The sequence below is a fragment of the Gossypium hirsutum genome, chromosome D02 (assembly GCF_007990345.1).
Source record: "Gossypium hirsutum isolate 1008001.06 chromosome D02, Gossypium_hirsutum_v2.1, whole genome shotgun sequence".
Classification (NCBI taxonomy): Eukaryota; Viridiplantae; Streptophyta; class Magnoliopsida; order Malvales; family Malvaceae; genus Gossypium; species Gossypium hirsutum.
The window spans coordinates 45,670,588-45,685,812 of record NC_053438.1 but is presented as its reverse complement, the minus strand read 5'-3'; the positions used below and the strand labels follow the sequence as shown (position 1 = coordinate 45,685,812).

Here is a 15,225-nt window from a genome sequence, read left to right as displayed (position 1 = left end):
AGTCAGTCCACAAGAAGTACCATGATTGAAAACTCCTTATTGTATACAATTTAGGAAAGCAATTCATCCAACTGCTTTGTCCAATGACCTCATCATGTGTGTGTTACCTTCATATGATATCCTTGATTCTTTGAGTTAAATCCATTCACTCAATACAATCCTAATTTATCTCATTGTCACCATTGTGTCTTCTTAATAATTAATATAATCACTGTTAACAAATTACTGTGATAAATTGCTCGTTAACAAGCAACCCGTGGCCACGTTCCATATTTATCAATCCACACAATATCAATGAGAGAATATCATTAAATCTTTAATTGAGCTATGAATTCCACTATTTCTAGTAAAGCCATGCCATACACAATTCATGTACTCAACAAACTGGCTATGGGCTCGATCATCTTTAGAGCATAAGTCTCCACTTATATCAAAGCACATCAATTGCATGCGCATGGTCAGTGACTAACTCAGGATTTAGGTAAATCACACCATGAACGTCACAAGTGAATTAATTCACAAAATGATTAAGAATTAATTCATCTTGGTTCCTGTCCAATGTATCGTTCTACTAATGAATACATTTATGTCTCTACTCATGGAGTCAACTACTCTAATAGCCAAGACTAGCCATCTCCCCAATTGGTATTGTAGACGACAAAATAATCCTTCTTAGTATTTGAATCAAATGCTCACTTTGATTCATTTACAAGATTATAGACTCATTTAGATGATCTAGTGAAGTAAGTTGTCTTTCTCACAATGTAAACGTTCTTTACAATGCCACTTATCTTCAATTTGAGCTTTAGACAATTAATGAGCTAATATTTGCTTGTCACAATTTTGCTATGCATGCAAAATATAAAAGACATAATAGTGAAATGTGAAATTAACTTTATTTATTTATTCATCGTTTAAATAAATAGAAAACAGTTATATGTTTACTACAATATAGACACATTTCCCAAAAATATCGATAAACGATTCTTTATGTACTTAACTTATGCACGAAAAACAAAGGCGTACGCTCAGTATAACTCAATGATATTTCTATTTCAAAACTTTAAATCATAATATAAGTCCTGTAATGCATGAATCAACAAATGAGATTTCAAATGCAAATTAATATGATTATCTACATGTCAAAATGTGTAACTCATTACAAATCTAATTCAATTACACGATTATAACAATATATCATATTTTCAAATATATTCAATTTAGTCATTATCACAAAACCTAATTTGAATCGAATTTAATTGAGCTCGCTCAATCATTTCCAGCTTACCTTATGTTATTACCATGTAACACAATTAAAAAATGTAGCAATTGAAAAGATTTAGGTTATAGAAATACAAACCGTAAACTCTGAGCTATTTATCATTGACTTTATCTTTTCCTTTCCGTTTTGAAGAATCCGGGTTGACGTTAGCTACAGATTAGCATAAATATACCAAAAAATCAATACACAATCATTTTCACATTCAATTGCTAATTTATGTGACTTTTTCATTTTATTCAATTTAGTCCCTAAAACCGAGACTAACATAACTTTCAATTTAAGCCTCAAAATTTTATTTTGATTTCACTATAGGTCTAAGTTAACTTCCTATTTCTTATTTCTATCATAAATTTTGAAATTTATGCAATTTAATCCCTATTGCACAAAATTAACAATTAACTTTACAATTTAGTCTTTTTTTCAATACAAAACTTAAAATCTATCAAAATATTACCAAAAGCTTCAACTATCTAACAATGGAAACTTCCTAATTCTTTAACAATACTGAAAAATTCAACATGGGTTGGGTAATTTGAACTAACGGGATTCCAAAAATATAAAATTTACAAGAAAAAGGACTAAATTGAACTAACTAAATTAAGGCTTGAAATTTGAAAACCTAAGGCGGTTGGCCTACTCCTTTGTTTCTTTGCTTCGAATTGTTTGGGATGAAATGAGAAAAAATAATGTTTTTTCTCTTTCAATCCACTAGTTTATCATCTTTTTCATTTAATTAAATTTTGTTTTATTTTATATTTTAGTCAATTAATGTTTATATAATATACACATGTATCAAAATTAGTTAACTAGCCATATATTATAATTAATGTTTATTTTCCATTTAAGTCCCTTATATTAAATTCTAATTATAAATCCTTAGCAATTCACACTTTTATCACTTACGCGATTTAGTCACTGTATGTTAATTAAGCACTAATTCAATAAAATTACTTGATTGAAATTCAATTCACTTCCACTATAACTCTGTAAATATTTAATAAAAATATTTAAAGGTCTGGTTTATGAAAATGAGGTCCTGATACCTCAATCTCCAAAACCAAAGACTTTAGAACCAATAAACTTGTACCTTGTCTAACTTTCCAAATAACCAAAGTTATTAGACCAAGCTTCAATTTAATATTTGGTGTGTCATTGAAAGCACCAAATATATCCTATTCCTAAATAATGAAAAGAAATAGTATAGGGGAATAGGGTCAAATCCTCAAGGACTGGATCGCCACAGTTCATTGTTTCTCAAAATCTCGGTCACAGTCGTGCTCAAGAAAAACAACTGACCTGGAAAAAATAAAACAGAATTAAAAATAAGGATGAGTTGAAATTAAATATATCAAAATCGTACTTGTGATAAGAAGCATAATTGAGAAAAATGGATTTTCCAATTGAGGGATTTCAACCTCTAGTTATCTCGATCTTCCTTTGGTTCAATCATAGGCTTTAGGTGATCCTTCTCATGACCAAATAAGCCAGTTATAGTGGAATAGAATGCCTACGACCACTAGCTCCACTTAGGTTTTAGCCTTACGGTTTAAAGGAACCTGACTCTAGTCAACTGTCGCTTTTGTGAGACCGTCTTACACTAGATCATCATTTGTCAATGGCGAATGCCACGCCATTTCATCTATTGGGCTCGACAGCCTATAACACAATAATTTATGTAAAGACCCGATAGTCAAGCGTGTCAGAAAGTGTATTTTCGAGACTCTGTTCTCGTAAATCAGACTTTTAAAAATTTATTAAAAATACTTACGAAGCTAGTTGTGTAGTTAATTAGGTCTTGGTTGAGAGAATTGGCTTGAATTAAGAGTAATTAGGTAAAGGACTAAATTGCATATAGGGTGAAAGTTGAATTATAGATTAAAGAAAAATTAAAAGGACTAAAGAAGCAATTATGTCATTTTTTATTAATGAGGCGGCATAAGTTAAAAGTATGTAAATTTAATATATATATTCTATTCAATTATACTTACCTAATTATTAAGTTTATATTATATTTATATAATAAAACGAATAAATAAAAGAAAAAAAGAAAGACAAGCAAAATGAAACAGAAAGGAAAAGAAAGAAGAGAAAAAGGGAAAGAAAGAAGGAGACGAAGGGCCTTAAGGGCTTCAAAGTTTCAAAGTTCAATTGGTTAGTCAATTTAGTCCATTTTTCTTGTAATTTTTATATTTTTGGAATCCCGGTGTTAAATACTACCCGACCCATGTTGAAATTTTAGAAATTATTGAGTTTTTAAATGTTGTTAATGTTGAATAATTTTAGCATTAGGGATTAAATTGATAGATTTTTAAGTTAGAAATGAAAAAGAATTGAATTGTAGAATAAATTTTAAATTTTGAGTAATAGGGATTAAATTGTGAAAATTTTGAAATTTAGGGATTTAAGTGAAAATATGGAGTTAAATTTAGTCTAAAGTGGAATTTGTATGAAAATAAAGAATTAAATGTAAAGAAATAAAGTTAGTCTCGGTTTAGGGACTAAATTGGAATTTAGGCAAATATTGAGTAAAAATTGAAATATTAAATATGAGATTGAATTGTGTTGTATTGATGAATTTTACTTGTTTTAATTCCTTAGCTAAAGTCGTACTGAAACCCTTGACTAAAAAGGGAAAAGATAAAGTCGACGAGAAATAGTTTGGAATTTCTGGTTTGTATTTCTATAATCCGAACTTAGTTATTATTTGTTGTAATTTTTTTATTTAATGCATATGGTAAGTATTGAGGTGAGTATTTGAGACTTTATCATTGAATTGAATTTAAGTTGATTGAATGGATTGAATTAGTATATATATTTTTTGAATAAATTGATTATTTTAATTGAAATGAATATTGGTTGTATTTGAAAAGTGAATTGGAACCCTATTAACTGTATCAGGCTAAGTCAGATATAGATGGCATGCCATAGGATTGGAAGAGTTTAGGGATTTCTTCGACTTTGAGTCGATGAGCCATTGGGTCTCAATTTATTACTTCGGATTTATTCGATGAGGCACTGAGTGTCAATTTAATACTTTGAATTATCCGATGAGGCACTGGGTGCCAATCTGGTGTGTTTTGGTTGATCCGTGTATCCGTCCGAGTCAAAGTCGTGTTAATAGGGATAATTAAATGAAATGACACTATAATTTATATTGGATGATATTGTATGTGGAATTAAAATGGGACAATGAATTGAAATATGGATTGAGACACATGAATTGTGTATTCATGAATTGGATATGGAATGAACAATATTGTTTTTATAGAAGTGATGAGTGAATATTCATGTCACTCCATCCCCTATTTATAGTACATGAAAGCACCTAGTTTGTTCTTATTTAAACTCTAGACGATAATATTTAAGAGATATAATTTGAAATTAAATCTAAACAATATAATAATCCTAAAAATAAAATTCAAATTTAAACAAAGTCTTATGTTCATAAATCTCTTCTTTGAAATTTTGCCCAAGTCATCTACACTTTGTATTTTTTGCACCATTTCTTCCCTATTTTGCATGTTGACCCGTTTTGTCTTTAAATTCATGCTTTTTGCCCCCAAATTTCCTTTTGCCTTCAATTTAGTCCCTACAAGATAAAAAACCATAAACAACTCAAATTAGTAGGATCGTACTCAAAATATATATGTAATTAACATATAAAAGTATGTCATTTTAGAGTATTATCAATATTGCAATACCTTCGTAAATACTAATAAATAATATTTACTGACTTTATCATCGGAAAATAGAATTCTAAAACCACCTTTTTCGACACCACTGAGTTTCGGGTCATTACAGAGAAAGAATACTTACCTTACACGAATTATAAAGTAAAGAAACTTACAACACCTGGAAGTAAGAAGAAACTCACCAGAAATTCTAGTACAATCTACAAAGCAGATCCTTTGCCTTTATCATATGGACCTTCGATATCTTCTTGAGTTAAAATATAGATAATTAAACATATCAGATTATCAATCTATTAAATCTGATCATGCATGCAAGAATCAACAACACCTAATCTAGAATCAGGAAGTTTACTTCCTTGCACGCCATTCTAACATCTATGCATGCAGAATGAAGAACACGTAAATAACTTTGAGAGTAACCTAGGGTTTATCAATAATTGCCAGTGAGCTGGTACTAATGTGTAGTTAGTTTAATACTACGAACCTTATTTCAACGAGGTTTTTTAAACTTAAGTTTTCAAAGAGTTTTAGAGGAAATCAAGAAGGAAGAGGAAAACATAAAAGTGTTCAAAAAAACCACCGCTATCCTTATATACTTAAGCACGGAGACAAGGATTAGTGGGAGAATTAGATAATTCCACAACACTATTATTCTTGTGATTAAGTGCACTTAACATTATTTACATATTTCATCTATAGTAGTCTACTTCCATTCTAACTAAATCTCACTTAACTAACCAAATTATCATACTAAAATAATAAACAAATCTAACAATTGCAAACTTAACGAGTTCACCCAAAGCACTTGGGTTAGGTGGATACTTAACAAAAGAGTTCGCCAAACCACAGATCTCGCTAAAACTTAAGAGTTCACTAAATGGTGCAATACACATAATTCTATACCTAGCCAATAAAAACTCTTTACTTACTCATATCTACCCTTATTTTACCACTTATATGCCAAACAGTAACTAAATATAGAGACTTGTCGGATGGGCTGTTGCAAAAGTCATACCATACATAAGTCATGTACCCAATATATTGCCTATGAGCTCGATCATCTTTAGATCATTAGCGTCCACTTATATCAAAGCACATGAGTTACATATGCATGGTCAATGACTAACTCAGTATTTAGGTACCCAAAATACCATGAACGTCAGAAGTGAATTAATGCACCCAACATACCATGAACGTTACAAGTGAATTAATGCACAAACGGATTCAGAATTAATTCATCTTCGATCCAGTCCAATGTATTATTCTTCCGATGAATACATATATTTCTCCACCCATTGGGTCAACTGCTCTGATAACCAAGACTAGTCATTTCTCAATTAGAATTGTAGACAACATAATAATCCTTTTAAGTATTTGAATCAAATGCTCACTTTAATTCTTTTACGGGATTACAGACTTGTTTACATTACCTACTGAAGTAAGTTGTCTTTCTAGCAATGTAAACGTTGTTATGGTGCCACTTATCATAAGTTTGAACTTAGACCATTAATAAACTAATATTTTTTGGTCACAATTTCATTGTGCAAGCAAAACATGAAAGACATAAACACAAAAGACATAATAGTGAAATGTGAAATTAACTTTATTTATTCCTCATTGAAATACATAGAAAATAGTTAGATGTTCACTGCAATATGGACACATTTCCCAATACTTTTAGTTTATGTAATGCGCCTGCGACTTTCTAAAGATGCATGATGGCAATATTTATTGATATGGTTGAGAATTTTGTGGATGTATTTTTGGATGATTTTTCAGTTTTTGGCTAAAGTGTTAAAAAGATGTGAGGAGATAAACATTGTCCATAATTGGGAGAACTGTCACTTCACGGTTAAGGAAGGTGTTGTCTTAGGTCACCAAAATATCCAAGAGAAGGGTTGAATTTAGCAAAGCAAAACTGGATGTAATTGAAAAGTTTCCACCCACAGTCACTGTTAAAGGCGTTAGAAGTTTATTGGGGCATGTCAATTTTTATTGGAGATTTATCAATAACTTCTTGAAGATTTCCAAGCCCTTGTGTACTTTACTAGAGAAAGACACAACATTTGATTTTAATGGGTCATGCTTGGAAGCCTTTAAAGAGCTAAAAAGACAATTAGTTTTAACACTGATCATCATTACACCAAACTAGAACTCTCTTTTTGAGCTGATGTGCAATGCTAGCGATTTTTTTAGGAGCTATGAGGGGCAGTGAAGAAACAAAGTATTTCATCCAATCTACTACGCAAGTAGAACTTTGGCAGGAGCTTAGTTGAACCATACGGTAATTGAAAAAAACTCTTTACTATAGTTTTTTCTTTTGACAACTTTCATTCTTTTCTTGCAAGCACAAAATGATAGTTTTCACAAATCATTCGACCATTAAGTACTTAATTACGAAGAAAGATGCTAAGCCAAGGTTGATTTAGTGGGTACTCTTACTCCAAGAGTTCGACATTGAGACCCACTATAGAAAATGTAACACCTTATACCAAACCCGATTTACCGAATCCCAATATAGGATGTCACAATATTTACATACTTAACAAACTTTTTAGCTGGTGAAAACCATACTGGATATATTTCTTATTTATTTAAAATATTTTTTAAGTTAAAAGATTTTAATAAAAAAATTATCATTTATAACAAGCTCTTAAAAGAAGTATAAAACATTACAACTTAAATCTTTGATAAGACAGACATATCCGTGGCGTATAATACTATTCATCTTTTGAAAACACATTCCCAAAAATTTCCCTATGTATGCATAACATCACACTACGATCAACCACCTTGGCGCATTCTTGACTTGGTCCTTTCAGACAAATTGGTTCAACTCAAGAACTTGCATTACAAATAAACACCCATAACTTCAATCGCATTTCAGTCCCTGCTTGACTTTAGATTGTGTAGAAAGCTGTTATAAGCGATATAAGACTTGGAAATAAATATAAAACATATAGGAAACATATATTGACCCAAATTTGATTATGTAAACATTTAAAATAAATTGAATTAGATTGTAGTTGATTTGACAATGAATGTAGCATCCTGGTATCTAGACCCAATGATCGGGTCAAGTATAAAGGTATTGCATTTTTTGTGGTATAAGAGCTTAGGTTTAGCTGATTTTCAGACAAAGGTCGAGTTTAGAAATATAAGTCACATAAGAAAATTGAATATAAAATAATAAAATGTGAATTTGAAATTTTAGAAGATAGTAAAAAGAGCCTTAAATCATTCTTGACTAGATAATAATCTTAGCATGATTCACGGCAATAGGTATGAAATATAAAAATGTAAGAAAAAATTATTCAAGTGAAGTGTTATATGAAAGAAAATTGATTTAAAATTATTAAGCAGTAAAATAAATTATCAAATAGATTTCATATTGAAAATGATCAAATTGTAAAATATACAAAAACAACTAAGTGTATTAAGATTTTGAAATAACATATTCAAGTGTGATGATATATAGAAGTGAAGTGAACATTAAGTGAATGGATGGTGATAAATAAAAATATATACTAGTTAGGAGTAAATAGAAAAGATTCTAAAGTAATTGAAGTGACGTTTATTGTAACGCGTAGGTTTGTGCAAGTGTACACAGTCGTTATCAAGTAATAAGTAAGTATCGAGTTATTGTCTCCACAGGGATTGTATTTGAGCTAAGTCACTTAATTTGTAAAATTATTTTAGCAATTTGGTATATAAAAACACAATATAGTTGAGAAGTGGTGATTAAAATATATTAAACTAAATGTAATGATCCCTAATGCAAATTATCCTAAGTATGCAAACTATATGAATGAAATAGATTTTAGTAAAATTAAACACAATTTGCAACAATTATAACATAAATAAACTGGGACAATTACTTTAATTAAACTCAATTTATTATCAACATGCTTAATAACATTCGGAAAAACATTCCATGGCAACTCGATCTTTCATGAGCTTGGAAACCACATTAGGTCCTTTCGGAATCCTTTACTTAGTAAATACGGATTTTACTGATCCTTATTTACTAAGGGTTTCTTAGAATTCGTGTGAGGTTACAAGGACGTGTCAGGTTTGAAACAATTTAATCACACAAATCTAAAAACTATGCAGATAACAGAGCTTGGTCAGAGTTGTTATGCAACCTCCAATTTAATCGGGTCAGGATCTAAATTAAGCATGCACATTTTAATTATGTGTCCATTAGCCGTCGTTTGGTCAGGATCTCTCAGCTAATTAAGGTGCATTTCAATCACATATGAACGAAATATAGACTTGATTTTAATTGAAAACATGATCGATTGAGGCACAAACATTATAAGCATGAATCAGATAAATATTATTTAATCAAAGCAATCATCCTTGCTTAAATAAAATTAAGCTAACATTGTTGTAAACAAGAACAAAGAACACATAGCAAACATCTTTATATTAAATTAAAGAAAAGGAATATTAAACACAATTCAGAGTGGCTGCCACCGAAGACTCTAACTGATGAGACTCCTTCATTCCTTTGTTTTGCTCCATTGCACATGGCTCTCCAAGGTGGCCGACCAAAGGTTCTTTAAGAGGCTTAATTGCTAAAATCTCTATGAAGAGATTATGCTAGGCGTGGGAATGGAAAAGGCTAAGAGAATTTGGAGAAAAGAGAGAATGATGAATGATGAGAATGAATGAGGAATGATTGAGGGATGATGAATGAAGAAATGAGAGTGTCTTATTTATAGGTGAGGAGAGGGGGATAGTTTGCTAAAAATGGTGGATGTTAACCTCTTCAAATCTCCTCAAATTGTGGCCGGCCATGCTTAGTGGCTTTTGACTTGATTTTTTGCTTGATTTTTAAGCAATTTTGGATTCCACACAACTTAGGACTGAGACTCGGTCAATCGTAAATCTTCGGGCAAATCTCTAATTTCTTCAACACTGCAAGGACCTTGTGTAATTAAACCAAAGAATGGTTTAAATTGACAACCATGTGTAGCCAAATATTGGGTTGACTTGGTCTCCAATTTGGACGATTTTGTAATCCAGCAAAGCTATCAGGCCTATCCAGAATAAATCAACAAGTTAGAGGACCAAAGAATAAAATTTATCCAATTTAATTAATTAATTAAAACTCAAATTATTAATGAAATATTTTAAAATGAATTATTAAATATAATTTTATATTTATCATTTAATTTAATCATGCATGGCCCACTTTATGTCTTAAAAATATAATATATTCAAATTAATATAAAATATGCCATTTATTGCTTGAAAACTATATAATAAAGTATAAAATCACATTTTAATAACTTCTATGTCCTAATTTCATATTTTCACATATTTTATTAATTTATTAAACAATTACTTAGTTTTAACAACAGATTTAAGTAAAATGGTGATAAATTACATAGGAAAAATCCTATATATTTTTCTGTTTACATTTATGCAAAGAAGACTAGATAACAAAGTGACCAAAATTCGGTATGTGTAATAAAGTATTTGTGGAGAATTTAGTGAAATTTGTATGCTATTAATTTTAAGTGATATTAAAGTGTTAATTTAATGAATATTGATTTTCTTGAAAATAAGGACTAAATTGTAATGAGTGTAAAGTTTTGTATGTCATTAATTGATAAACGATGGTGATGAAAATGATAATACAAATGCCCCAATAGACAATATATGAACATGTTGGATATGAATGGAAAGTATCAATTCGATGCAACACAGTGAAATAAACATTTCGGTGCTCTTTGTTCTGAATATGCAGTTCGGTGCTATCTTGATTATGCACTTCCGTGTTGTTTTGATTATGTACTTTGGTGTTGTCATGTTCTTATATGGCACTTTGGTGCTGCTCTATATTGTTTCCGTATATCCTATGTATTCTGTTAAGCCTATTGGGCCCCTATTGAATAATAAAAGATAACAATAAAATAAAAAAGTTTATGGTAAGCAAGTTTTGATGAAAAGTTCCTACTACTCAATGAGATGACAAGTAAAAGATTCTGATAATAATTTTTGTTAAACTGAGAAGTGATAATGAAGTGAATTAGTCTGGTAAAAGTTTTGTTTTTGTCAACGAAAAGTGTTAAGAAAGACCAATAGTGGTTGGGTAAATAAACAAAAAAGGATTATTTAAAGAAAAGTAAGAATGATTACCGAATCAAGGAAATTTTGAGGACGAAATTTATTTTAAGGGGGAGAAATGTAACACCCTTAATTTGTTTATATTTTAAAAGCAATTATAAATAGAAATAGTGTACAATTGATTTCTTGATAAAGTAAAATAAGGAAATGGAAACGATAAAAAAGAAGGTTGAGTAGTATCAAGGAAAATTAAATTGAAAATTATGTTTTTCGTATACTAAATTAAAGTAAGGATTAAATCATAAAGATGTAAAAAGTTTTTAGGTTCAAGTATAATTATTTGAAATTTGGGGTAATAAAGTATAAACATGAGAAAAAATTGAAGGACCAAAAGAGAAAATAACCCAAATTTCTTATGACATGAAATTGGTGTGCAGGGACCAAATTGAATAAGTGAAAAAATGAAGGACTAAATTTAAATTTTACCAAAACGAAATAGTGACTCAATGATTAAATTATGATTGGTTGAATATTTATTATTTAATTAATAAATTAAATAAGATATTTGTATGAAAACATGAAGAAAATCCTTCATGGCTCCAATGCCACTTATATATACATGAAAAGGACTTTCATTTCTTTACAATTTGGTCTCTTTACAATGACTGAAAATCATAATGATATTGAATAATATAGTTAATAGCATGTATTAAATTGTAAATTGAATAGTAGTTGCTCCGGTAAATTATGTGGTATCCTGTAACTCAGACTTGACGATCGGGTCGGGTATGGAGTGTTATAGATATGTTAGAGTGATAAAACCCTAGCTAAATCTACTGATCGCCTCAAAATATTCGAACAGAGGAATAGCATGATATGGACCTTGTAACCAAACTTGTCTGGCAACAAACCATCCTGTAATTAATAAATTAAATAAGATATTTATATGGAAACATGAAGAAAATTCTTCATGGCTCCAATGCCACTTATATATACATGAAAAGGACTTTCATTTCTTTACAATTTGGTCTCTTACGATGAAATCTCACTTTTTCTCCCAAATTCCATGAAAATTTCCTTTGCATCGAGATGAGGTCAAGTCAGTGAGTTGCATCATGACTTCGGGTCGTGACAAGGAACCACCGAAGTCGTGACGTCAACTCGACAATTTGCAAACATTATAGTTTGGTCCTAATTTGACCTCAGGTTAGCAGTAAAGCTTTTGTTAGCTCATATAAGACTTGAAAATGACTGAAAATCATAATGATATTGAATAATATAGTTAATAGCATGTATTAAATTGTAAATTGAATAGTAGTTGCTTAGGTAAATTATGTGGCATCCTGTAACTCGGACTTGACGATCGGGTCGGGTATGGAGTGTTATAGATATGTTAGAGTGATAAAACCCCAGCTGAATCTACTGATCGCCTCAAAATATTCGAACAGAGGAAGAACATGTTGGACCTTGTAACCAAACTTGTCTGTTTGGTTATAGATAGGTATTATATTGTAAATTGAATAGTAGTTGCTCCGGTAAATTATGTGGCCTGTAACTCGGACTCGACGATTGGGTCGGGTATGGAGTGTTATAGATATGTTAGAGTGATAAAACCCCATCTGGATCTACTGATCGCCTTAAAATATTCGAACAGAGGAAGAACATGATATGGACCTTGTGACCAAACTTGTCTGGCAACAAACCCTCCATCCATCCAGAGCATCCAAGATCTGGCGTATCGATCCATCTCCTCCATAATTACATGCGGTGGAAGAGTTGTTTCCAACTATGTGAACTTTAACCGGCATCCGTTTAAATCTTTCTTCAATTTCTCCCTTAATAGCACAACACCTAACCGACGACACTAGTACTCTAAATTGATTGTACTAACTACAATTATCGCCTCATTATCGATTGGAATGTGTATTATTAAGGCAACATATTCAAGGGTGATGATCACTTCTTTGTTTGGAAAATGGTATGTAAATGTTTTCGGCCTCTATATTCCCACCAAGGCGACAACCGAATTCTAAATGATTTTCAAATTTGATGTTGCTGATGCCACATATAAATTGGCATCCTTCAAGCATTTTTCAATATAAGGATTGAGCTTTGAAAAATGAGATGGAGATTTCACTATATTAACAACGTACTTGGAAATGTGTATTGGCATTTCTCTTTGAAAAATAAGTACAAAAGAAAAAGTTGGGTTTCCTTAAGAGTTTTAGACCTTGGGAATCTTGGAAGATTTTGGGTGAGAAGAGAGGATGTGTGGATAGGGTTTTACAAGTGTAAGTCGCAAACCATACGAGTTGACTTCCATTGTTTTAAATTCAATTGATTTGACTAACGATTAAATAAATACATCTTAACGCTAAACTCGGCACCCCTGAACGTCAAGGTCCTTCGCATACACTTTGCAAAACTTTGCTACTAATGTGTGGATTATTGTGATGAATTGACATCACCTTGAACTTGATAGCGATGAGTGTTGAGTTAGTTCTAAAAAGAGTATTCTAAAAAGTTATTTTCCCTAAACTTAAAATAATAATATTAAAATTTATAATATAAATTCAATGAACCGAAATAAAAAAAATTTAATTTTTAATATTATTAAATAAAAATTTTAAAATCCAACATCGATATTACAAAATAATATTGTTAATAGAATAAAGATAAATAATAAATAAATTCTAAAATCTCCGTCCCTTCGTCATCCTTTACACCAGGAAAACTGAAAATGCAAGCTTGCAGATTCCAACTCCATTATCCTCAACCTGTGCTTAAACATCCGGCCACCACCCCACCCATACCCAAAGACGGCGGTCTTCTTTTCCGCCAAAAGCTCCTGTACCTCCAATCCTTAAACATCAATCCCCACAAAGCTCTCAACTTAAACCCTTCCCTCCGTTCAACCCCACTTTCCTCTCTCCTTTCCCTCGAACGCTCCCTCTCTCCGTCGGCCTCTCTCGCCCTTCCATCGGCCGTATCTTGGACATGTGCCCCCTCCTCCTTACCTCCGACCCTCTCCCTCCCGTTAACTTCCTCCTCCACGAAGTCCCCCTCCCTTTCCCTCACCTCCCTCTCTCCCTCACCCGTTGCCCTCGCCTCTTAGTCTCCTCCGTCCCCACCCAACTCCGCCCAACTCTCCGTTTCCTCACTTCCGTAGGCCTCGTCCTGAATTCCCATACTACCCTTCTCTTAGTTTCCGACGTGGAAAACACCTTGAAACCCAAAATTAACTTCCTTCAATCTCTGGGTTTTGACGAGCCGGAGGTGAACCGGATGGTGGTGAGATCACCCGGGCTGTTGACTTTGAGTGTGGAGAATAATATGAGTCCTAAAGCTGAGTTTTTCTTGGAGGAAATGGAAGGTGACTTGGAGGAATTGAAAAGATTTCCTCAGTATTTTTCGTTTAGTTTAGAGAAAAAAATTAAGCCGAGGCATAGAGCTTTAGTGGAATATGGGGTTCAAATTGCCGTTGTCAAAGGTGTTAAAGATTAGCGATGGAGAATTTAATGCTAGATTGATTAAGATGCGATTGCAAAGAGTTCATAGAGATAGCTTCTTTTTTCTAGATTTTACCTGTTCCTTTTGAGCAATTGTTGATATTTACTAGGTTTCCCATTGAAGAATGTGTATTTGTAACATAGTGACTTTAATTTTAAGCAGCCATGTGCAATTTAAAGATATTTCAGTCATTTGCTGATATGTGCTCTTTTTACTTTGTTTATTATGGTACACTGTCTATCACTCTTGTATCTTGTAGAGATTGCTCAGCCTAATATGTCCTAGGTCCCTTGGAATTTGAAATCCAAAATGGGATTGAAATGGTGGTTTACTTTGGTTCCAAAGGAGAAGCATATTGAAATGCAGTTATCATTTAGGAGACTGAAGTTTTTAATTTGTTTCAATTGCGTGCCAGATTTGTGATATTTACTGCTCTATGTTTTATAAATACAATGGTCTTGAGTCTAAGAGGGTTCTCAAAATTCTACTTTGATCATTTCCTTATCTCTTTTTATTCCCCGTCTCTTTAAATTCCACTGTTACTTGATCTTTATTTAATGATGTTGTTAATATGGTTGAAGCTAGCTATTAACACATCTTCCAAGCCATAAAAAGTGTGAGCTTAGAGATCAGTATGGCTAATTGTTTGGTTTCTGCTTCTTC

General features: G+C 31.7%; 1 pseudogene; it reads left to right on the top strand.

The window, feature by feature from the left end:
• The first annotated feature begins 13,720 nt into the window (after window positions 1-13,720).
• LOC107910151 (transcription termination factor MTEF1, chloroplastic-like) lies at window positions 13,721-14,753 on the top strand (annotated as a pseudogene).
• The last annotated feature ends 472 nt before the right edge of the window (window positions 14,754-15,225 follow it).